The sequence below is a fragment of the Molothrus ater genome, chromosome Z (genome assembly GCF_012460135.2).
Source record: "Molothrus ater isolate BHLD 08-10-18 breed brown headed cowbird chromosome Z, BPBGC_Mater_1.1, whole genome shotgun sequence".
NCBI lineage: Eukaryota > Metazoa > Chordata > Aves > Passeriformes > Icteridae > Molothrus > Molothrus ater.
In genome coordinates, this window is record NC_050511.2 from 31,197,191 (window position 1) to 31,224,057 (window position 26,867).

The 26,867-nt window shown below is 38.0% G+C and overlaps 1 long non-coding RNA gene across 2 annotated transcripts; it reads right to left on the reverse strand.

Annotated features, from left to right (window-relative positions):
• Positions 1-1,112: 1,112 nt before the first annotated feature.
• On the reverse strand, positions 1,113-7,310 carry LOC118699849 (uncharacterized). Of its 2 annotated transcripts, XR_008508933.1 has the most exons (5): positions 7,153-7,310; positions 6,520-6,617; positions 6,121-6,184; positions 3,976-4,118; positions 1,113-1,225 (listed from the first exon to the last, which is right to left on the reverse strand). It is a non-coding gene; the product is annotated as an uncharacterized LOC118699849 (long non-coding RNA). The 2 variants fall into 2 exon arrangements; XR_004982131.1 differs by lacking the exon at positions 6,121-6,184.
• Between the last annotated feature and the right edge of the window lie 19,557 nt (positions 7,311-26,867).

The window sequence follows — 26,867 nt, forward strand, 5'->3', positions numbered from 1 at the left end:
CCAGGAAAAGTTTAGATTGGATATTAGGAAACATTTATTCACAGAAACCAGACAGGCATTGAAAAGGGCAACCCAGGAAACTGGTTGCTTCATTCTCCCTGAAGGTACTTAAAAGAGAGGTAGAAGTGGCACTAGTAGTGGACTTGCCATTGTCAGGTTTATGGTTGGACTTGATGATCTCACAAGTCTTTTCCAACCTAAGTGGTTCTATGAACAATGACTGGATTATGTGGACCTTTGCATTCACTCTGGACTTTAGCAGGTTTTGCAGTCAACACAACTGTAGCAAACAAAAGATAACAAAAGATTTTATGCTGTCTCAAACTTTTGAGAAAACAGGTCCTGCTTGCCTCCCTCAAGCATCATCATAGGAATACATGTGTACAATTCACAGAAGTCACATTTAAAGAAAATTTTCACTGAGCTTTTATAGACCTACCAGGTGCTATGCTGCCAATCTTTTTTAATTAAAGAGAATACTGCTTGCTTTTCTACCTGTGCGTTCACATGAAGATGGTCTTTTGATTTTAATCCTACTTGCTCAATAAATTGAAAAGTTTTGAATTACTGTCCATGTGTCCATAGTATAGGTCTTCAGACTACAAATTTTTCTTCAATGCCTTTGAAAATCATGTTTTGGTATATCATTCCTAGCAATACCATAAATGCCAACCAAAAATTCTGGGAAGCAGGCCTACACCTTCTGCAAATACTTAGCAACACTATGTCTTTGGTTTATTTCTTGTGTGAATCGTGGTCTTACCTTTAAATGCTCTGGCTTTTGTCACTCTAGGCTTCAGTCACTGCTCTTGTCACTATAATTTTGTCAGAGAATTATCCAGGCAGTGCAGAATGGGCAGGAATACTCAGCACAGCAGCGTAATCTTTCACGTTATCCTAATACTGTCTGGCTTGGATGTATTGAAGTACATAGCTCCAAGACAGGCAGCAGTGGAAATGTAATTTGCAAAGACTTATTGGAAGGCAGAGAGCCCCTAACGAGATGAGTAATTTAGAAGTCATGATACCAATCCTATTTCTCCCAGTAGACTCTTTGGCAGCTTACTGGTTTCTCTTTTCCTCTCTGCCCCACACCCACTACTTGCCTGTGTTCAAAGGGTTAACAGCAAATCAGGCTGAAGTGGCATGTATTACCATGTCTTCTGCATGACTGATACTGCAATCGATCTGCAGCGGTTCATTTTCTCTCTGGAATCTCTGCCTACTGAGAACAAATACAAACACATGTGGAACCAATAGGAAGCAGACCAAGGGGTTTAAGAGTGTGTACCAACCTATGTCAGAAAGTTCTCACTTAACAGATGGGGCAATTAATAAAACAGTCAAGTGGTATGACTGCGTCAAGGTGCCTTTAAGTGCTAACAATCCTCTTTTGTCTTACTACTGTAGTGTACAGATGGATTTCAACTGAGAATAAGCAGTGCTTTGTGCCCATGTTTGCCATCGTACAGTGTCACAGTATTTATAGGGTGCCAGGTGTCCAGTGCCTATTATTTTAAGTATAAATAGGAAACTGGTTCCCTCCCTTCTAATTCCCCCCTGCTCCAAGTATTTCAAGTGATGAAGTGATCACTAATCAGGGTAGAATTAAACTTTACAAGTAAATCAGCCTTTTTATCAATTTATAAAGGACTGATTTGCCATAAAGTAAAGCTAACACAATGCCGCCTCAGTTAACGCGCATTTTTACTGCACTGATCCTACACAAGAAAGTGCTTTATAGGGCAGTCCAAACCCCACAGTATGCCTTGTGACATCATATGTTGATTCTCAGAATAAGATAATAATTTTTCCCTATATAAATGAGTATGAATTGCAAAATTTTCTATTTCCTATATATGACTTTCAGGGATTTTTTACCAAGATTATTAATCTTTGTGTCCCTACAAATTCAGCTGTACTCCTCTGCACCTCTGTCTCATGTTCATTCTCCTTTTCTTCTCTTCCTTTTCCCTTTTTCTTTCCTATTATCTGTTTTTTTTTTTCCTGACAATTGCATATCATAGCTGGCACAGAACATCCCTCATCCTTGGAGAGGACTGTTTTCAGTTAACCACAAATAATTTTAGAGTCCTTTGAGATAAAAATGCTGTAAAAATACTTTCATGCTCAAAATAGAGTATAATAAATGTTGGTCTGTATTTGCATACATCATCAAAAATTCCTTCTCAGTCCAGGACAGAAATAGAGCAGTGAAGGTGAGATTGTTTCCTCAGGACCACTGACTTAAGCCTCGGAATCATCATATGCTGCCCAGCTGCCAGTTATTGTGCTAGCAGTGCACTAGAGAAGGGCGTTTAGCGAGACACTTGATGCACAGGCAGCCTGATATCTTTTGAATTTTACTTTCTCCTTTTGTTAAACTGCTAAATGGAGGAGTGAAGTCTAGCAAAAAGACGCCATTGCAAGATATTGGAGTGTTTTAGTTCTACTGTTGTAAGGAGTAAGTATTTGATTCCATTCCCTAAACATTACATGATTTGTCATTACATACTGCATAACTAATAATATTCTTTATTGTGCATTATTGGCTTTATTGTGGTTATTGCTATAATGCTTTTTACCTCAAGTACACATCAAAGTAAAAATGGAAGACTGATTTAAACCTCAGAGCAGACAAGAAAGGGTATCCCTTTATCAGGAGCAGAAATATTCTATTGATGGCAAAAAGGGAGGAAAAAATATGTTTGTTTTGATCTTTTTTTCTCCTTTATTTTGCACATAACAAAGGCATTGCCTCAAACTATTTTTCACTCTGGTGAGTAAGGTTTGCAGAATAAAGTCCTGGCTATTATAAATGTAATGAGCTTGTCAATTCACCAAAAATTGATGGAGTCACCCCCACCCATTTGTGAAATCATTAAATTAGATGCCACTCACAGAGAAATCTCTTACTATGACTGATGATGACTACATGCAATTTCCCCAATTATACTTGTTCCAATTTAAAATAGAATTTGCTGCTGGCTTTTCTTTCACTATTCTGTGTTCACTCAGCTTATACACCAGCTAGCCAGTTCACCATAAGGAGAACATTTTTACTCAAGACAAGACTTTTAATTAAGGCTGGAGAGAATTGTAGGAAACCTGTGTGGTTGAAAATTAAAGAAAATTGCTGTAAAATCAAAGACCGAGTCTTTATGACAAACTAATTGCAAACATTCATAAGCTTGAATCTGAAGAAAAAAGAAGCTTCAGCCAGTCCTAACTAAAATGAGTCCTACTGCCCCACTAGTGCAAGTTAGTCCTTTAGATAGTAAGCTTTACAGGCATCTCCCAATCTATTGTAAATTTTCTCTGTGGACTGAGAGAGTAGCATGTTGCCACTTCTGCCCACACCCTCACATTGGGTTGCAGAGCATGTAGACAAATAGAGGTAGATTTACTGCCATGTCTACAACATGACATCCTTGATCAAACATCCACTAGCCACTTACAGTATAATGGAGTGACAACACTCGGGGAAGGAAGAGCATTTTAAATTTCCACAATAAACATTACAGCATCCTTTCCTCTTGTGGAATCTTTATTGTGTTTTCATGACTAAGGTCTGGCACTAAAGAAGCTGTAGGGCTTAGTTTGGTTAAAGCTGGTTGGTTTCTTTGTTTTATGCTGTGCATGTGTTGTTTGTAGATTAAGAGACATTTGGAGGAGAAATAGCCTCCTGGAGTTAGACCAGATTCTCCTTATCTCCTCCAACACACCTTGGACACCTAGTGCACCTACCTATAATTAAGGAAATAAATGTCTCTACAGTGATCCATGGACATGTAGATGACTCATCTGCACAGGAAAGAAAGGAACTCTAGACACAACACGTCAGACAATTCTTTTCAAGTTTTACAGTGTGATGGGAATATACTAATGTCCAATGGGGTGGTGTGTTCCACTGATTTCCAAAAAGTTGTAACTGTTGTCTCACCACAGCATTATCTGCTCCACATTTCAACTTACCTTGACATTTTTGCAGCATAATAGTTCTTGTATGGCTGGCAGATCCTGAGTAGGTGGAAAACATGTGACTCAAGAGAAGCATTCAATTTCATTATGGTTTAACCAAGCCAGCAAATAGGCACCACACAGCTGCTCATTGAGGCCTGCACAGTGAGATGGGAAAGAGAATTGAAAGAGTAAAACCAAAAGAATTCATGAGTTGAGATAAAAACAGATTAATAGGTACTGCAGAAGCCACACGTACAAGCAAAGCAAAACAAGGAATTAATTCACTGATTCCCATGGGCAGGTAGGTTTTCAGCCATCCCCAGGAAATCAGGGTTCCATCACGTGCAGCAGTGTCTTGGGAAGAAAAATCCTACAACTCCAAATGTCCCCCTTCTACCTTCTTCCTCCAGCTCAATATGGTGAGCATGTCACTCTGTGGTGACATCCCTTTGTAGGTTACTCTGTGGTAGGTTACATCCCTTTGGTCAGCTCTCCTGGCTTGCTGTACCCCAGGACTCTCAGTGGTAGGGCAGTGGAAGGAGCAGAAAAGGCCTTGATGGTGCATCAGTGCTGCTTAGCAGTAACAAGGACATCCACCCTTATCAACACTGATTTCTGGCAGAAATCCAAAACAGAGCCACACACCAGCTACTACAGAGAAATTTTACTCTATTGGCTAAGACCAGTACAAATATTCACCAGCAGAAGTTTTGCTTTTCATTGAGTCTAGCACTGTAAGGCAACACAAATGTCCTTGTTTATGACCAGTGAACAGAAACTCAACTTTCTCATTGTTATTCAAACTTGCTGCCAAAATTCATTAGGCTCTTTGCTTGAACCACCATTGATATTAAGCAATTGCTGCTGCAAATGTGCCAGATGGTATCACACACCAACTCAAAGCTGACATCTTTTAGTTCAAAGCCTTTCACAATAGTAAAAAATCTTTCACAGTTGAACAAATTGCAAATAATTTGCAAGCCCCCTTTTTTAAGAACTAACTTCAATTTATTTTGGTGGTTTCAGAAAATGCTGTTGAGTCTCAATGACAAGATGGTACATTTCTAGATATGCCTACTGGAAAGAATAGGAAAAAAAAAAACCCAAATTCCACTTCCCAGTTATGACTGTCCTTCAAATACAGTCTGATTCAACAATCCCCTCCTAACAGGCTTTAACTTCTTGTGTGCTGTATGGATGGCTAAACTAGTTATCTGGTTGCTTGTAGAGATGTATAAAACCTGCAAATTGCTCCAGGCTACTTTTCAGGAGAGAAGCAGCAGAGAAAGCCAGAAGGCTTAAAAGACTGCAGTCTAATGAAGAGCTGTCTCACTTTCCCTCATTGTAGGAGCTTCCAGGTTGCAGCACAGCTCTAAGAGTTTTGGAGAGTGACTGAGCAGGAGATACTGCCCAGGCAGCTGGGAAACATGCTTGCTCAGCACATACACTGCAGCTTTGGCCAGCTGGACTTGCATACAGTGTCCCACAGAGATTAAAGCTAACCTTCTGTACAATGCCAGAGTGGCACTAGTACAACAAAAAACCTGATCTGCTTTACGGTTTGAGCTGTGATAGACCCAAAAAGTAGAAGGACATCTGCTCTGGACACTGATCATGGAGACAGACCAAGCTAACGTAGAAACTATTGCCAATACTGTGTACTAGAAATAAACCCCACTGGGATGGACACATACGGATGGGTGGTTTCAGCTCCATGCATTCTACAGTGTGGCTGAAGCACAGCCTATGAGAAAAAAAAAGTGTGTATAATATGCCAGTTATATTTAACCTCAGTTATATATTGAGAAATCACACCCTCTACCCATTCCTCCCCCCATTTACTCTTGCAACTCAATTAATCTAACAGCAAATATTTTAATAAAAGGCCCCTTTGGGTTTGTATCATGCCATTGTTTTGGGAAAACAAGTTTATAGTTTTTGTAATGTCCATCTTCCCCTTCCCCAAACACTCTGTTTCCTGCCAATCATACAGGAACACAGAGTGCCAGGCGCATTGACAGGATGTTTGTTTGCTGCTGACGTTAGCTGAGTTGCAAGTCTCAGCACTTATGCTGAAAATCCAAGCACAAGAAAATTCTCAAACAATTATTTTAGCATTAATAGGGTTGTTTATACTCTAAATGAGCAATAGATTACTCCCAAGTGAGGAAAACTTGCTGGTGAACCCACAATCTTCAACAGTTTTCATATTCTAATAGTTCTGCAAAACAAACACCAGAAAACATAAAGTTTTAAACTTTTAAACACAACTAGACCTTTTAGGTATTGTCAGTAAAGTAAAAAATAATACCAGCATTCCGCAAGCTGAGAGATCTAAAGAATATTTATTTTTTTTTCCTCTAAATTAATTTTAAATAGTTGCTATTTAGCATTCCATAGGCAGGCTTCTACTCTGATAATAAAACATAATTATTTCAGGACATCAAATGTTGTAACAGTGTGAGATACAGTGCAAAGACAATCAAAAGACATTTCTAGGTATCGTACTAGTTCATTATGTATTTCCTATGTGCTGCTCCATTCTCTACTGCTAACCTGCTTGTGGATCTTCCAGATAAAACACAGCTCTGTCATGTTGCATCACTATAACTGAAGAGGCTGGGTCACTTTACACAAAACGGTGAAAATTTTGCCTGTTTGGACAGAAGAAAGCAAAGACTCCAAGATAAATTTGATCCCTACAACTGGTTAAACAGTAATAAGTGTAGTATTATTACTCTGTATTAACTAAAAGGCCACACAGCAATTCTGATTAATTCAGAACATAAATGTTCACACTGGTCACAGGCTAGAGGATTATTCTATTCACAGGCTTCTGTCCCTCTCTGCCAATCCATTCTTAAGAGTTGGAAAGGTTCTGTTTATTTTTTCTTTCAATATTGTATGCCTTCATACATATCTCAAGTGTAGCAAGTGTGCTCAGACCCAGAGTTCTATTTTTTTTTCTCAAAAATGCAATATATGACTACAACTAAATTAATATTTTAAAAAGGACTTTAAAAATCTGCAGGTTTCTGAAGACATATTCCAGAATATACCAAGATTCAATTCAAAGTAAGAATATGATGCACTAATTAGCAGATACATATTTGTGAGACGAATACAGTGAAATCAGTGCACAACTCTGAATGATGGAGTGTGTCTATTTCCAAACTAAAAAATGCTTACCTTCTAGGCTTATACATTGTTCTTAGGTTTCCAGCTTGCACATTTTCTTAGAGCAATCAGCTGCATTACCCCACAACATCTTTCAATGCCTGGACTTGTGGGTAACAAAAAAAAGCAGCACTAGAGAAGCCTTCAGAGTGGGGCTTTCCTGAGTTGTTGATTTGCGCATATCCAGAAGGGGCCAATAACAGCCTGAAGACATCTATTAATAGCATACTGACCCAGGAACAGAAAGGATAGTCAGCCTCAATAGACAGTGTTGATCAGATTTTTTCTGCTATGGACTTTTTGTCAAATTGCCTTTGCAGAGATATAATTCTAACTGAGATAATATTCTACATAAACAGAAACATATTTGTGTGATAGTACATTTATCCTATCTCTTCAGCAGTCTCTCCTCTGTCTTAATGGCCTGAGACCAGTGCCTGTTGATTATCTACTGGCTCCCTTTTTTGCATGTCCAATACAAAAGCCTGATCCTTCATCCTGACAGCCTCAGGGAACTGAGACCAAAGTGACCTCTCAAGTCCACATGATTTGCAGCATTTCCAAAGAACTGCAAATCACATGTGTGAAAATCATCTATGTCTTCAATGAATCTTACATCTTCAATCAATCTTTCATCTTCAATGAAATTAGGTCTTGTGCTTAAGGACCTTACAAGGACTCAGAACAGGAAAAGTAAGTTTCTTTTGCTGCCAGAAGTTTCTTGTTGTGCCATAGGGTATATTTGATTTCCTGTCTTTACCTGGGCTAATTGGAGGATAGACGTCATTACATATGCCGTGATCCTATGTTTACATTTGTCAGGACTGGTGTGTGGTAAAAGTACTCCCTAGCTCTACTGGACCCATATACTTTGGCAAAAATCCAGACTGAAGAGTGCCATCCTGGTTCTTTGTCTTCCCCTAAAGAGAGCACTGGAACAATATAGTGGATCTGGGAAGCCCTCCTGAGATTAGATATGACCTTTTTCATAACTGTTCTTCTGTAGACACACAAAAAAAAATATGTTTCCTTCTGCATTTTGACTCAGATTTAAAGGTTTATTTCAGGTACTGAGCTGCAAGGTTTTGTAAGTGGGGGATTCATGTTTTAATAACATGCACTTACTGTATCTTCTAAGTAGGCAGGAGCTTTCAGTCTATCATACATACAAAATGATGAAGATGGCATGCATTTTCTGTGCAGCTGTGAAAAGCTTTGCTTGAGATCAGAGCATGCTCTAGGCTGACCATTTCATTTCCCTGTGGAAAACCAGCCTTCCATATCAGCTGTTCTTCCACAGAAAAAACATAGATTACAAAAGCAGAGAACATGGAAAGATAATATAATAATATGAAGAAACAAATCCAGCCCCCTTGAAGTAACAAGAGTTTGGTTTGCGTTTTGGGTTTTTTTTTTTTCCATGCTGTACTTTAGCATTTTGGTACTGTGGTGAAATATCTAATTAAAACAGACACACTAGCTAGATTAAACAGCCAACAGCCAACATTCTTTTTTTTTTTTTCTTTTTTTTTTCCTTCTTTCCCATGGCTGGAAGTATCTGAGAATACAGTAAAAAAGGTTTGAGGAATTTTCTTGTTCAGGACCATAGAGGTCACTGACATTATTGTCCTACCTAGGCATTTTAAAGTGGGAACCCCAAAAACAGCATGGGAGAGGTACTTTTTTACGGCTTCAGGGAAAAATTATTTTCAGAAAAAATGCACCAGAAATCATAGCACAGTCTTTAGTTACAGTTGAAATAAATGTACAACCAAAATTTAAATGGTATGACTGAAATCTCGTTTAAAAAAAATATGGTCTTACAGATATTGAAAATATTTTAATTTTAGAAACAAAGTTGTAGTAATTCTATTTTACAGGCCTTGCAAACAACAAAAGAATAATGGGCTTGTTACAATAGGAAGCAGACTTCACAAAAAAATGGAAAGGAAAAAAAGGAAAAGTTAATGAAACCAGGGGTTAAGTGAATTTAGTTTTGTTCCTTACATAAGTTTCGGTGTTGTAAAATATGGCACATTTAGTACTGTGCGTTCACTCAGAAAGCCAAACAGAAACTTGTCATCATGGTTTGGAGAGCACAAGGGCTCTCCTTTCTCATGTTTCAACTAAACAGTCTCCACTTGGGCTGAGGAACATATCATATATCATAAATCACTCTCTGATAGATATTTGGCAGCTAGTCAGAACCCCAGGCTATGCAACATACAGTATGGAACATTTTTAAGGTGGAATCTAGATTTTGGAACTTAAAGACCTAATAACATCTCAAAATGTTTTATTACTTTCTGGAATTAAAAAAAAAAAAAAAGAGAATGCCTAAGAAAGAATTCTCCATATGGTTTTAGGTTCTGAATAGTGCATGTGCATACACGTACATACCTAACTACATACATAGGTACATACGTACAAAGAGTCATGGAACTTTAAACCTGAAGGGTTCGTTCAAATGAATAAAAACAAAAAAAAAAAAAATTAAGGAGCATGATTACAGCTAACCCTTACAGCTATGAAATAGCAAAGAAGTACTGGAATGAAGTACTGGAATCTATTTTTCATCGGTTAAAGGTCTTAACTATTTCATTGCCTTGGAATGCAAGAGGTTTTAAGATACCCAAGCACATGTACTCCAGATTCTGGTCGTTTTGATAAGAAGATTTTGTGCAAAGGTTTTTATCTTCTTATTTATGAAATGCCATGTGTGCATAAGGTGGTGAGAGTACTGATGACAAAAACGGTGTTGAGTACATAACTGATGGTAATTAACCCCTTCATCAAAGTGCATCACTGATCAGTTCAGGAAGGCATGCTTTATCACAATTTCAGGGCTGTGGCAGCTTCTAGAAGTATGTATTGATTGACAAGATTATGGAGGAACTGTTTCCCTGGGTTTGTGCAGTGTGTCACGGGACACTTATGGGTTAACTTTATGTCATGGTGTTCTCAATGTACTCAGTACTTAGACTGAGCAGTTCTTAGAAGGGTGAAATGGAAACAGGAGAAATTGCAGAGCATGTGGTATGGGGGTTGGACTGGAAGAAACAGAGACACATGAGAAAAAAAGAAAGCTGCTGCAAAAAGTCCAGAGCAAGCTAAATTCAAACTATGTATTTACTGATATTTTTGGAGAACAACGTAATAATTTCCAATATGTTTTATAATTTAGGCTCTAATCTTATTAACACGCAGGACAGTTAAAAGATTGCACTTAAAAATAATTTTGTTTACATTTGATTATGCCACTTTTGTTAAATTTATGCAATGCTTAAATGTTTTATTTTATATTAAATGAGAATATGAAAAATTGCAACTCAGTCCCTGTTTTATCTATGACTGTGACAAACTTAGACAGATTCTGTGCTGAAAACGCACAAAAATCTATTTATGCTTAAGTTGATTAAACCACTACTTGATTATCTATCTTACATCAAGGAAAAGGAATCCAGGGTCATGCAATCATAAAGCACTGAAATATAGCTATTTTGTGTATAAACTTCTCTTTCTAAAGTTTTCTAAAGCTAGGCATATAAAATTTAATTAGCAATGAATGTTGCACTTTTCCGAAATGGTCAGTACAATTAAGTGGAATACAGATGATCATCCTTGTTATTTACATGTTTGATAGTTTCACTCTTCATATGATTATCTAGCTGATACAGTGTATTAGTGAAAATACATTTTTCTGCTCTATAAAAAGACAGTTCTCTGAGTAGGTAGCAGGCTATTTAAGACGTCAAGAAATGAGAAGTATTTATAAATTTCTGTCCTTGCTGCTCTGACTGCTCCGTCAATTCACAGTCTAAATGATTTACATCCTGTTTATATATATGCATATGCCTACTCCGACATCCTACAATAACATGTTACAAAGGTCATACAGTGCTTTCTATTCTAGCCCTCTTTTCCTGTAGCTCTGAATTTCAATTTATCACTTTTCAGTCTTGAAAAAGACTGCAGAACTTTGCATTCTTGGTTTATACCTGGAGGACACTATTTATTTATTTATTACTTTGCAGGTCAAGCAGGTCATGCTTAGCCCCTGCAGATCTCAGGATTTCCTACCCAGCATTTCTTGTTGTATAAATACATATGTCCATGTTTATAAACTGTGTTCTACTCTCTGAGAACTTTGATAAGGGTAAAAAAAAGATACAGTCCACAGATGTGTCTATGCTTTACAAAAAAGATTCCAAAATTCCTTTTAAGAGTTTGTGAATATATATATTTTAATAAAATAGTAATTCAACATTAATTATTAATGTAATTAAGCATTAATTATTAATTAAAACCATAGCTGCAATAAAATTTAAAAAGTTTAATCCAGTAGACAGGGGCATTGCATGCAGTATTAAACCCTGATAGTCTGGCCCAAATGATCATGAGAATAAACATAATTAATCCTGTAGTTTACAGAACAATTTGAATATATAACAAAAAGCTCTGCTAACTTTTCAATAAGTAAGGAGATAATGTTCTTCTAAATGCTTCATCTATATGTTTGCTTTCATAGAATCATAGAATTGTTAAGGTTGCAAAACACCTCTAATATCATTGATTCCAACTCTTAACTGAGCACTGCCATATTCAGAGCTAACGCTTGTCCCCATGTAACATATCTCCTTTATTTTTTTTAACACTTCCAGTGATTCCGTCACTTCCCTGGCAGCCTGTTTCCGTGTCTGAACACCTTTTCATAAAAGACATTAATCTACAATTTGCTATTGTCAGAACTTAATTTTGTTTTTTAGATCTATTTTGGCTATTTTAAGTGTTTACAGGAAGAATAAAAGGATTACCATGGAAAAACCTTGCCACTTCCATAGTAAGGCAGCTCTAACCAGGTATTTTAAAGATCACACTTTGTTCTTTTCACCTTTGTCATAGATCTCAGGTGACTTCTTACACCTGAGGATATTTTATGTTCATGTTTAAATCTTCAAAAGACTTTTTAAAGTCTGTCTATAAAGCTAATGTTATCTGTCTGCTGCCAATGAAAATCAGTAACCTGGATAACAAATCTATAAGGTATCTTTGAAAGTGTTAGGCTTGTTCTACTGAACAAATTGTTAACTTATAATTAAACTTTTAGTTTCAGCCTTCATTTCAGTTTAAAACAGAGAAAAGCAAAAACTTCTTTTCTTAAGTTATTTTTGAACAGCATCCACTCATGCCAGCCTTTTAGGGCTGTTACTATTCATAGGGAAATAAAATTTAGTAGACTTGTTACAATGAATTCTAAAATTTGATTCACACATCGTTTTAATTCCTCTCCACTTCTTTTCTATCCAATGACTGTTTAGAAAGAGCTGAAAATATATCAGCAGGGGGGAAGGGAAATGGATTATTAGAGTCTGTCAGTGTTAGTCTTCTTTGCCTTTGAAAGAACAGCCTTGAGGACTAAAAAAAACTTGATATTTGGGGAGTCGGAGAACATTATTCAGCATCAACTATAAAATAGGCTGTATAAAGGGGGAAAACTGTCATGCTAATGTAGTTTCAAAGCTGTCATTTTCTATAATTTAGTAATCATATTTATTAAACAAAACCAGGAGCAGCGCTTTCACCAGTAATGTTAAATAAGGGGTCCCAGAAAATTTTTAGGTTTTTCAGAGCAAAACTTTTGATTTTGTGTCTGGCAGCACAATTTAAACAAGGCATCTTGGAGGAACCAACCTCCTTTTCCAAGAAAACTGGCTTGTGTATTTTCTCTTTTTGATGTTCATAAATTGGCCATGGATGTGTTCAAACCCTAAAGTGTTTAAACAAGATGTCAGCTACAGGAGTAAAGTTTTACTGTTTCCTGAATAATCTTTAGTCTTCTTCACAGAGTGGATCCCAGCCAGCTACCCTTCCAAGCTGTGAGAACACTTCCCATAAACTGCTACTTCCATGTGAAGAAAAACAACAGCAGAATCTTTTATACTCACAGGACAGATAAGAACATGAGACAAAAAAGAGGAAATGAGGGAGTAGCCTCTCCAATGAGAGAGCTAAAACTCACCTCACCTCATTGTAGGGGTGCAATTTCTTAAACATTTTCTAATTGCAAAAGTTCCAACAAGGCCCCTGGAGAGAAGAGCATGTGGAAGGTAGCCTGCCTGCTCATGGGGCTTCAGGTATATGTGAGCATTTCTGGTAAGGCGATCAGTGGACGTACGAAGCCACAGAACACAGTGCTTCAGGGAATGGCAATGAGTTTGGCACAGGGTAAGGAGAACCTGAGTGCTGCTAGGAAGCCCTCCCTAGAATTTCTGCAACATAACTAACAACAGCTGAATATGGCATTTTATATTCAGCTAATAGGCAGCTTAGCAAACTGACTCTGCACAGCATTTTATTTAAATGCAGCTGTAGAGTGGTCTTTTCTGATAAAAGAAAACAAAAAAAAACCCCAAAAGCCAAAAAACCCCATCCTACCACACCCCCCCCCCAAAAAATAAAACAAAAGAAAACAAACAAACAAAAAAAACCTCTCTTTGAAATTAGTTTAATTATCTTATGTTAAAACAGCACTAAAAAAATTATTTTTGGATATTTTAGCTTCCCACTGACTGAGTAAATTAGTTTTCCCTACTTGTGTTATTTAACCTGATGTCTTAGAGAAATGAACTCCCACCATTACTTACCATACAAAATCTACAGTGTGTTATTCATTGAAAAGGAAGAAGCATCTTGGCTAGATTCCTTGGGGAAAGATAGCCTGTCATATTTGAAAAGACTTATTTGTGAAAATGCACTCAAGAGGATTTTTTTTTGCACAGCCCTCCTTGTTTCTGCTTTGAGCACCATTATCAGAAACTGAGTTTCAGGATTCATTTGAAATCATAATCATGAGAAGTGAAGAAGGACTTTTCTCTCTAGTCATCGGCTCTTCCACTTAGTTATTCAAAATTTCCTTGTAATTATGATTGCATATTTTAAAGTCACGCATCTGGTTCTGCCTCTCCCTCCATTTGTTTCCCTGCTCCCAAGATAATTACATTTTGACAAAAATTTATTGAGACATCTGTTTTTTGCTTCAGATCTCCAGGTCATTCTGCAGCCATAACAGCGGCGCAGCACGGCTCAGCCATTTTCACCATGGAGGGGGCTGCAGAAACTAAACTGATGGCCAGACTGGGGAGAAATCTCAGTATAAATTTGCCAGCTGGTTTAAGGTGGAAAGAAAGAGAATGCTTGTGAATGGAAGGGGAGATAAAAAGGAGCATCTTCCTGATGATATTATCCTTCCAGCACTTGTAGTTCACTTCTGATGAAGTTAACTTGTACAAAATCAGCAGTGCCAGCAAGCAATCACTCTGTAAGGCAAATGCTGAATTAGTACAGCAAGGCACAGGGACAACTGGCAAAAAGTAAAAGGAAATTTTAATAACATAGCAGACAGAACCTCAACTAGAACATTTTGTGAAAGAGCAGGCAGGAATAAAGCAATTCATTAAAAGGAGGGGGCCATGTCTTTAAATACACGTGTTTAAAACCACTGCCTTTCTGGCTGGCCCTAATTAGGATCCATGACACTGTAGTCCAGACAGATTACATTTCAATATACAATCTTATCTTAGTTATCTTAGAATTTAACACATACACAAGCAAAATGGTATGATTTAAAGACTGCATGATCAGATGATATTCAGGAGAAGCAGAAGCTAGAATGCTTTATATTTGCTACCACCACAGCTTAGTCCTAAAATAAACTGCCAATCCCTTTAGTAGCAGTAATACCTCCTAATTTTCTCTATTCACTTTTAGGATATGTTACAAACATTGTGTGCATAATCAGCTATATTTCCCATTTCAGGAACTACCAAAATATAGTCCAAAATATTCAGTGAATGTTGACATTAGTCAGAATTTATGTTCAGGGTAGGGAGAACTTGGAGTTCTCTTAATAAAGTTTTTTATTAAGACTCTAAAACATATTTTATTAAATGTCTCCCGAATCCCAAACAAACCACAGTTTATCATTATTAAACCTCATCTTAGCTAAATCCCACATAGTGAAAAATTTTCTGTTGCTCCATAGGATTCCTCTCACAAACCCCAACATATCCTTTCTAAACTTAACAGAAAAAGTTTATTTTCCAGTTTTTCTTAAACCAAGAAATTTTCCATTTGGTAATGTGACATCAGTGATCTGTTGCCGTATTTAATTTTATAAGCCAGGAGATATTTCCCTGTAGAAACAAAAGTTTGTCTTTCAGCTATAGCAAATTACCTGCTTCTTTTGAAGAAGTGCTATTCTCTTCATACTTCAAGGCAAACCATGTAACTTATACTCTAGCCACTCCCTTATTGCAGTGGAAGAAAGGCATAGTGATCATGGGCGAGAAAAAAAGGTATTTTATGAACTATTTCATTGAAATGAAATTAGTTAGTAGTCATCCCCTGAAGAGAAAGATGTACCACAAAGAAACAGGGGATCCTCATTGCCTGTAAACTCCATAGACCAAAACAAAAGAAAAAAAAAAAAAGAGAGTATGTGCTCAGTTTTCTTTGAGGTTTTATAATGTTTGAGGTTTTATAATGACACAGCACTTTCTTGGGTTAGGCCATTAGGTTTAGAAGGAAATAACTTACAAATGTTACTATGCAATTGCAATTGCAAAGTTCAACCAGTTTTTACAGAGACTTTTTCCCTTGCACTTCAGATTGGGCATTTTTGCTTGCTAGACAGTTTTCTGATCAGTAATTTTGGTAAGAAGTTTCCCTTCTTTTCTTAGTTTCTTTTTTGTCATCTCTGTTTAAATGTGCTCTTTGTTGCATCTGAGCAAAGTCAGTCTGACTTTGGGAAGTAGTGCATTTTGGAGAATGGAGGAGGGAAGTACTTATTATCTTAATTCATCCCTATATCTCTGGGAAGATAAATGTTTCCTCGTCCCTCCATGCTCCTGGAGCAGAAGCTGAATGCAGGTTGCTTAAACTGGTGAGCACTTGGCCCATTGCCAAATATTCTTCCACTTGTTCACTTAAACATTTCCCTTGAGAAAATGCCCTTTATTTGATATATGAGGTGTAAATTCAACCTCCATCTTCACTCTTTTCTGCCATTTATTGAGCTTACATTGCCAGCTGTGCCAAGACACATCAGTTGGACTAGTGATGAGTTTGTCAGTTTACAGGTTACCCCAAGAGGCCCTGAAAACTTATCTCAAGTGTAGAACTCATTTCACTATCAGATGAGATCATTCAGATGAGAGAGACAGAGAACCTGCTTTCATTTTGGCAGCACAAGGAATGTGCATCATTGAGAGATGCTTATAAAAGCCTACTTAAAAAACAAAAAGGATCTCAAGCACAGAACACTTTTTTCATTATGTGTTCTGTAGACACTAATATGATGACCCAAGATATTTCTACTTAAAACCAAATTGAATATGCAGGAAATAAAACAAATAAATAAGCAAACAAAATGAACAAAGTAAAACAAACCATTCCTTGATTTTCCTATGCACTGATAGAAGAAAGTACAGTCTGTTTAGCCTCATGAAATCTCTGACAATGGACATGGACACAAAGTATTAAATGTATATAGGACAAAGGAAGACTCAAACCCCTACATGTTTTGTCAGATGTTTTGCTGGCTGCTCAGATTTGATAAATGTTAGACTAGTAATGACCACTGTATAACAGCAATTTAATCTCACAGACTCATTCACAATTTTTTCCCATGCCATTGCTCAGAAAGGCACAATATTTGTGTTTTATGAAAACATAAATGTTTCTGTAATTGTGCTCTTATTTGTTGGCTGTTCTGTGTTCCTGTGTTTTGATGCGTCTGTTTATGTCACATTTGCTATGGCAAGTTTTGTCTGACACAGAAAGCATTTTGATTCCTGAATTATTAATACACAAATATGAACTGTGATTGAACAAGAGCCATTGAAACTCAAGTTTGAATGAGTATAATGTTTTGGTTTAATCTAATAAATAAAGCAGCAAGTCCTTCTTGAGTGTTCAAAACCATTCTGTTTTCACAAGTAGCAATATTTTAGGAGTCTTCAGGACTCTTCAAGAATATATGTAGTAAAAGAATACAGAAAAATATAATTATTGTTATCATACAGGTTGTCTTTACACAGTTCATTGTAGTGTTTTGCTCAATTGGCTTTTTGGAAATATGTTAATCTTGTCAGTTCTCCACTGGTGTTCCTACACTGAGACAAGCAATACTGTTACTCTTACTGTACCTCTCTCTGATGCTGGGTCTCTTTACTGTGTTCCCACTCTGAATTTGAATTTAGTTCTGCTCTAAAAAAGAACTCTTAAAGTATTGTATTTGAACCTGTGTGTCACTGAATTGTAATACAAGAGAGTATCTAGTATACAAGATGTACTACTCCTAAAAGGCCCAGCAAGAAGAAAAATATTTTAGCTGTTTAACACACAATCTTGAGACTCTATCTCAGTCATTGTGTGGACAGTCATTAGGCAGAATATCCTAAATCCCACCCAAGAGACACTTTTTTACTTTCTTGATAGGAAGGAATGATTTTGTATTTTTCAAAAAAATATGCATCAAAAAAAATTCTTTTTTTTTGTTGTTGTCTTCAAGCACAAAATATCATAGGAACCTGAGTGTCTTGTGGCATGAGAATTACCGCAGTGAGCTGGCACATGTGGGAATGCTATCCATGGAAAGGTCTGATTTTGGAGTCCCAGATCCTGAAATACCTGCCAGTACTCCAGGTGATGTCAAACATTTGGGCATACCAAAAAAAAGGCTGAGAAAATGCAAGCTGTATTTGATGCAAAACTTTTCTACTGGCTCTGCCTTCACCAGGAACTCCTGTAATAGGGCTGCAGCCCACTTCTGTGTATTTCCCTTCACTCCAAAATTATTGTGTGGGACAGGAAAAACACCTGGCTTCTGGCATCAGTTTGTTCTAGTACCTTATTGTTAGTCTTGAGTTTGTTTTGTATGTTATCTCCACCTCTTTGCAATCATGTACAAACCTGCTCAAATGGCTTGAAGGGATTAAAATAATTTTGAAAAAATAATTAATCTTAGCTAGTCTCTGCACAGCTACCATTGAACAAAGGGTCACACTATTTTTTCTTCATCCCTGGGAAGAGTGTGCATAAGTAGTGACAGCCTCTGGCGGGTTAGATCAGCCCTTAGCCCACTGCACACAGAGAGAACTGTAGTTGCTCATATTCTCTGTGATGTTAAAACATGTGCAGCCACTAGAATTTGTTCTGTTGGACAGAGCTTAAAAGAGGAAGGATGTTGAATTTATTCCTTTATCCCCAGAAATAAAAAGAGCCTGTCTTTTCTCTGGTGACCAGAATGAGTGAGGCAACTGATCAGTTCAACTTGTGCGTAAGTTTTACCTACCACTGCAGAGTCTTCATTTCCTTGTCATTAATCAGTCACAAGGCTTGCTGCTCCCTCTGCCCTCAAAGTAGCTTGCACAGCAACAGTAATGTATGTCTCCACTCTTCCACTTCAAGAAATGACTGGGACATTTTCTCTTCCTACTACTGAGCTAGAGCCTTTTCAAAGGAAACTGTAATGCATCTTGTTTTGGAAGTTATCAAGAAAGGAGTTATTTCAAAGTGCTTAGATAAGCAAACCCACAGCCGCAGGCTGGCTCTCTGCCCTCTGCTTCAACTCCCAAAATTTATACCCCTTCCAAGTACAGCCATTGAGAAGCTCATCACTCCCTCCATAACTTCATTCAAATAATCATTTCTCATCAAAAGCAAAATTGCCAGTAGGAGGAATTTTACATGAGTGGTTCCACAAAATAATATCAACTTTGGCTACAAAAACTTTTCTGTTTTCTTGCAGCACAAAGTACAGTTATCTAACCTCTAATCCTGAGGATAGATCAGACAAAGGAAAATGACAAGCATACTGAATTTAGGTGTAAAGAAGTTGGGAGTTTGGTATGAGTTTGCCTCTGTGGAAGAATTTAGTGTGCGCTGTGCTAGACACAGGTGGCTCCAACAGACCCATCACAGGACACAGCTGAACCCATCAGCTAAGTTGTGACACCTTGTGGAAAACATATGTAAGACTGAGCAAAAAATACTGCACAGACAGTGAAGAATGGGGGGAAGAGGCTGAGGAATGGACCTGTGAACACCTAGGTCAGAAAAGGAGATGGAGGAAGAGATAGAGCAGACCACACTAGAGCACTTAATTCCCTTTAAGCCATGGGAGGAATACCAGAACAGATATCCACACTACTGGCCATGGAGGATCCCATGTTGGATCAAGTGCTTGTTTCCTGGAGGCCCGCTTGTATGAGTTACCTCACTTTGGAGCAGGGGAAGAGTGTGAGGAGGAAGAAGCAGCAGAGAGGAGCTGCTATGGACAGACTGTAAACCCCTATTCCCTATCCTCCTGTGCTTCTTGGAGAAGGGGTAAGGTAGACGATTTGGAGTGAAAGACTGAAGTTGTTCCTTGGAAAAAGGGAGAGGTGGAGGGAAAGAGATTTTTGGTTTCATCTTTGTTTCTCACCAGTCTATTTTTAAATGGCTATAAATCAAATTAATTTTCCATATGCCAAGTTTGTTTTTGCTTGTGAGGGCAATTTTTAAGTGATATACCTGTCTTTATCTCAATCCAACAGCTTTTTCATCTTATTTTCTCTTAATCCTTTTGAGAATGAGGAGTGAGAAAGCAGATGGCAGGGGTCTTGCAGCCAGAGAAGGTCAGCCCTCAACAGACACAAAAGGAAAAATTCTGATTTCAAGAAAGTTGTATCTCCAGCATACACATACAAAGAGTTTACCTGCACCATATTCACACAGAGTTTGAATAGCCTGATAAGGAAAGAAAAGATAAAAGTAAAAACACTTAAAAATTAAACCCAGGTGGAACCCAGGAAATATTTCAAAATATTACTGAAAAAAATTAAAATGTAAATAGCAAATCAAAGTTTAAAATAAAACTGATGGAGCCTCTCAGACAGAAATAAAACTTTTAAAACCAAACTTGGATAACGTACAGACTTTGTTTTGAAAGTATAAGGCACAGTTCAATAGCCATTTGGTTTCACAACCGAGAATTTTTTATTTGTACAAAGAATGAAATGGTCAAGAAAGAAAACCTTCAAATAAATCCTGCTTCCACCAATTCTTTAACAATCATTTTAACCTATTCCTTTGTACTTTCTTATTAGTAAGTCATTTCTTGGCAATGATACTGAAAGATAACAGAAGGAATTAAGGCATTACACGTTCAAGAACAGACATCTGCAAAAGGCGCTAAGTAACACAGTATGGCACCAGTCTGGTTTGAAGTCCAGTCATTACTGTTTAGTTAATTTTATCCAGATATTCTTATTTTGATATGAAGGTAATTTTTGCATTGGGTGGAAAAACAGCTTAAGAAAAGATGTTTAAAAAAGTATTTTATTTGAACCTGAGAGCTGACGACTCTACCATCTCTTTTGGTTGCTTTGTAATAACATCAGTCTTTAAAAAAAACCAAAATCTACGTGTTTTTTAATTTTAATTGCCCTGCTTCAGCTTAAAGGCATTTTCCTACTACTGTATGTCATATATATTTGATAAAGAAACCACTCTTAATTTTAAGCACTCTAAATTTTCCACAATCCTTTTTTCTCAATTCCAAGTATATAAAAATATTTCTTCCTCCAAGATGATCCATTCCTGCTACAGCTTTGAGCTATTGCAGGACAACCATAGTACTTTCACTATCATTGCAGACACACATAAAAACCACAGCAATGCCCCAGTTGAATGGGAGTGTTAATCTGCTGGAAGGTAGGAAGGCTCTGAAGAGGGCTCTAAACACTCCGGTTCGATGGGCCAAGGCCAATGGCATGAGCTTCAACAGAAACAAGTGGAAGGTCTTGCCCTTGAGTCATAACAACCCCATTAAAAAAAAAAATGCAACTGTCTGGTGGAAGAGCAGCTGGAAAGCTTCTTAGTGGAGAAGGACCTGGGGGTGCTGGTCAACAGAGGCTGAGCATGGCCTAGCATGTGGCCAGGAGAGAAGAAGGCCAATGGCATCCTGGCCTGTATCAGCAGCAGTGTAGCCAGCAGGACCAGGGAAGAGATCATTCCCCTGTCCTTGCAACTGGTGAGCCTACACCCCAAATCCTGTGTTCAGTTTTGGGGCCCTAATGGCAAGAAGGACATTGAGGTACAAGAGTGAGTGCAGAGAAAGGAAATGAAGCTGGTGAAGAGTCTGGAGCACAAGGTTCATTAGGAGTGGCTGAGGTTGTTTAGGCTGGAGAAAAGTAGGCTCAGAGGAGACCTTGCTGTGTTCTAGAACCACCAGAAAGGAAGTTGTAGTAAGGCGGCAGTCAGTCTCTTTTTCCAGGCAACTAGTGATAGAACAAGGGAAAATGGCCTCAAGTTGCATCAGGGGAGATTCAGGTTGAATATTAGGAAAAATTCTTTACTGAAAGAGTAGTTAAGCATTGGAACAAGCTGCCCAGGGAACTGGCAGAGTCACAGTTCCTGGAAATGTGCAAAACCAAGTAGACTTGGCACTTTTTGATAAAGTTTAGTGGGCATGGTACTATTCAACAGAAGGTTGGACTTGATGATCTTGGAGATCTTTTCTAACTTTAATGGTTTTGTGGTTCTATGAGTAACTTGTCTGGATTTTTTCAGTTCACATTACTTTTTATGATACAGTTATTTTTTAAACCACCCATTCAAACTTTAACATTTTTTCAGGCTTTTGGAACTTCTATAGTGCTTAATATTTTTTTAAGTTAACATGTTGCATAGAATCATAAGATAGTTTCGGTTAGAAGGGACCCTACATAGTATTTACTCACAACTCCACATTTATATACTTGCAGGTACAAATCACCTTTGACTCTCCTCGAGAACTCCCCTGTGGCCCTGTGCTTTGCAGATACTGCTCTTCGTCCTTGGCAAAGAACTGTGAAGCATGTCAACATCCTGATGACATACAGGGACTATTTTCTGCTTCTTTGCAAATAGGAACACTTTTAAGGGACCACCTCTCTGGAATCAGTCTCTCCAGCATCATTATGAAATTTTCATCATCTCCATTTGGTAATGGATCTGTTTTGCTGCAAGGGTTTCTTTGTTCCTAATGTTTCTGGCTCCTCTTTATTCTGAGCCCATTACTTTTTAAGTGTGGGGTTTTTTCCCTCTATCATTTTTTGTCATGTTACATCTGTCCTTTTTTGGACAGCTTCTCTTTTTCCCTTCCTTTCTTCTTTTTGTTTTTTGGGATGGTTTTCACTTTTGGTTTGTTTCTGTATTGTTGCTGTTCTTGCTGTTACCTTTTGGGGTTTTTTGAAACACTGCATTCGGATGCATCAGAGAAGATGTCAGATTAATTTCTTTTCACTTAAAAGGACTGAAATCCTAAATTATTCATGAAAGTGTTCAAGTTGGGAAAAAAAAGTCTTGCAAGGTGATTGTGAAAGTAGTTATTAGACCATCATCACCATTAAATTTCTTACTTCTTTTGTGCTGGATTAGTTAATTGCTGTCTAGGAGAAAAAGGCATATCCCATCAGCATAAACCTAATCAGAAGACAAATATCTTCTAAGTGTTTAAGGCAACAAAACACATAGTAAATGAGGAGAACAGAAGTTGCAACTCATGCTATGCATGTTAACAGCAATAAATGATGTTGGTTCAGAGCATATTATTGGCAAAAAATTATGATTTAAAAAATTTTGCAGCCTGTGCAACATACACATTCCCTCACAACAAATGACATAGACCCCAGGCAGACTGAAAAATGACAATAACTCATTCAATAGTGTCTAAAGGCACCTCTTATTTATTTTTAGACAATGCTTGGTTTTTCTATCCCAGCCTTTTGACCTAGACACCAAATCCCATCTAGCAGATGGGCTCCTCATTTGCAGATTTTGACAGTAAAACAAAGGAAAAACATCAGGCAAGACCAACAAGAGTGCTCCTCCTGCCACTCTTGGCCCCTCTAAATTGATCCTTCTAAATGGCAAACCAGGCCATAATTCAGCAGTACGTTCCTGCCCTTTATTGACAGCAGTTCCTATCGTTGCCTTACAGTGTTTGCCCTGCAGATTTGTTCATCAGGTCACCTCTGCTATGCTCTCAGAGCAGCTGTTCAGCTGCAAAATGCAACACCACTGTATGGGACACTTGTTTTAGTTTAAAGCTGATTCATTCATTTGTGAGCTGACTTGCCATCCGGATATACATCTCTTCAGCTTTTTTAATTTTGATCCCTTTCAGTGAAGATTCTCATACTTTAGAGAACTTTTTCAAAAAACAGGTATTTGGTAAGGGAACAAAGACTTTCATCCAGGTTCTGAATGTAAAATCAAAATGGTAACAGAACCATACAGATCATGCAAATTGTGTAAAGGAACATCAACAATCAATTAATTTGATAACATTTCCTCCAACTGAAGAATTCATTTGAATGCCTATAAGTATAATCAACACCACTTAAATAGCTGAAAAGAAAGAATTTAATACAGAATGTGAAAATAGTAAATGGGGACAATGTCAAAAAATTGTAACACTCAACTCGGGGAACTTTATTCTCCAATTATTCCTGCATGTGGTGTTCAGATTTTCCAGTGGCCTGCTGTGGAGGTAATGTATTGTTTATATTGAATCAGGCATCTCAGCCATGAATCCCCAGGTACAGAGCCCATATATGCAGTTATGTAGTCCTCAGGAGAATTTTGTATCTTTCTCCTAAGTATCAGATTTTTTAACTCAGCCACTTAAGGCTGTCTTTGCTGAAGAAAGTTTACACTTTTCCCAATTCCTCTTCAGAGAGGAAGTCTCAGCACTAAAATACAATCTAACACTGCATTTTTAGCAATGCAAAGGCTCTGGCTTTGAGCAGCAGTCATATTAATATTTCCTTTTCTCCTATAACTGCTAAGGTGATGACATCACTGGAAATCATATCCCTCTATTTATTTCATTAGCAGGTGAGACCTTCTGCTCAACCAAAGACCAGTTGTGGAAATTAGATGATTTTACATATTTCACTAACAAAAAAAGCAGAGTAGTACTAGGAGCCAAGGCAAACAGGTGAATGTTTTCATACTTTGCAAGGTTTCTGACTTGCAAGAAAACTTTGACTGCAGAGGAAGTGATTTTGATTCCTTCACTCAAGCTAGAAAACTTCAGCTTGAAGAATCTGAGGTCTGTTAAAACTCTTAATGTAGCCAAGTGACTTCCACAGAGAAAGCACTGATCATCACTCAGACTTTATGAAAACAAGCTATGTTAGAAGGCTGCCAAATCTGGTTCTTCCAAAAATGTGAATTTAGGTTGTAATAGTAGTTTCTTATATTGATGGGAACACGTAGAACCCTCAGTGAAATCTAGGGACATAAGTTCTTATAGGCTAAGTATGTGCTGTTATCCTGTTTGGCCATATAGAATCAAAGGTACAGGAAGGTTAAAGCCTGACTATTCTAGCTTTCATCCTCCATGGGCTTTCATTTTCAAAATGATTATTGGAAATCATCGTTCAGTTTTGCTTCTGCTAAGAACACTCACAATTAAGCCTTTGATGGCACACATACATATTTTATCAGCAAATCAACGGGTAAGTTCAATGTGTAGCTCTCAAAACACAACCTTGAAATAATACTGGCTTCAAGAGCTACTTTTTCTTATGAAACAACATTAAATATTGTTGCGTCTTAGTGACCTTTATAATCTTCAACATCTGCTCCGTTCTCTATTAAGAGTTAATGATAATGATTGTAATTTCACCCATATTCCTCAGGAAGTACCTGCATTTTTTTTTAAGCAGATTTTTAATTCAGCCCAAGTATCTTTACACTGTATAGGTGTTGTCAATGTGCCTGGATAGTGGCACACAAGACTAAGAGCAGAGCACACAAGTTTGGTGTCATTACTCCAGGCTGGTGGAGGCATCAGAGATTAAGCTCCTGCTTACAGACTGCTTTTAATATTTCTGCTTTTAATCTCCTATAGAGTCTGTGGCACAGCACCTGGGACCTACCAGAGTGCTACATATATCAGCAAGCACAGAGCACAGTTTGGTCCTAGGGCAGGCTCCTGACCCCAGCTCACATCTCCCTGCTTTCTCAGCCTGGGGGCTTGACTGAAGCACAAAGCCCCTGAGGTATTGCCTGTCCCAGGGAACAGGGAGTGAAGACATCCTTGAAGCTGCTTTGAGGTGCCATTAATTTGAAACATTCCCTTTCTATACCAATCCTTCCTTCATTTTTATAGATTGTCCCCCATCCACTCTTTTACTGTTAACTGCTAGAAAACATAATTTAAAACCATAATTTTGCCTTATACTATGATCAAGCTGCATGAATATTCTCTTTGCTGGATACTTCTGGACAGGACCTCCCCACCCATTGCTCTACTCATGCCTAACAAAGCCCTGCAGAAAGGTTTTGTCTACCAGCATAACTCAACCATCTTTGTTAAGTCTTTCTTGCTTTCCCCACAACTCTTGATCAAATATGTCAAAGGGAAGTTGTTTTTCCTACAATACTACAATCACTTGACTTTCTCTATAGGATAAAATAATCCAGCCCCAGCAATAAAACTCTCAGTTTTTGTTAATTTTTTTAAGTCACCATTAAAAACTGGATTTAAGTGCAACGAAGACAGAATTTACCTGAAGTTTAAATTATGAGATGACTGAGCCCAGCAAGTCCCACCTCCTCTTGAGACATGAAGTCAGCCAGCCTTAAGTCAGGCTGGAGATGGTCTTCTGATCCAGTGGTGCTGTGGCATAGCTACTCCTTGCAGAATTGCTGCCACTGGAGGTGAAGAGGGTAGGATATCTGCCATCTCTGCAGGTGCTCTTGGTGCTCATTTATCCTTCTACTGCCCCCTGGGATGTAAAGGGATCCTACCTGAGCTCAGGCTCACCCATTGTTTGCCACCTCCCTCCTTGGGGCAGAGTGATCCAACTCTACCACCTTTCATCCTCAGGAGAGACAAGGAGGGAACTTCTGATTGACATCAGGCTGAGATAGTGGGGAATGGCAAGTAAGGAGCCTTAGCAATTGAAGAATGAGGGCAAAGACAAGAAGAAGAAGAAGAAGGCCTAATTGAAGAATTAGGGTAAAGAATTAGGGTAAAGGGAAGGGGGTTCACTGAGCATACTGGAGAAGAATCTGAGCCCGCGGAAAGACAAGGACAGGACTGGCAGCAGGAGTTGCTTATGAAGGCAGCTGCTAGTCTGGATATGTCAGCTGCCCATCTCTTCAGCCCCTAGAGAGTTTTAATGTTTCACAGTGAGATGCTGTGCCAAGCCAAATTTCATCCTTGAGCACAGGACAAGACACTTCCTTTTCTAGTTTTACCCTAATATCATCCTCCTGGGATACTCTGAACAATTATCAAAATTCAAAGTGAATTAACTTGTAAATGTATAAGATAGCAGGGGTTTCTGTTCCTCACATTGTTCTTTGCCTGAAACATCAAAAGTCTGAACAGAAGGTTTATATATCAAAAAACTGCTGTGAATGGTCCTTGCATATATCCTTAAAAACAAGAGATGTGACCGGAAAACTGGCTACTAGAAGGTCATCATTGTATCACTCAATTTATCTTCCCTATTCCACTCTACATAAGTGTTCCAAAGATCCTCAAGACTTCTTAGGACCAAAGATTGAAAGCCACTCTCCTAAAGGAACACACCATCCACAGCAAATACTGTTGGAGCTTCCTATTGATACATCAGTCCAGGCTTGTCAGGACCCCATATCTCTTGCTGCTGTCTCCTCCTGAG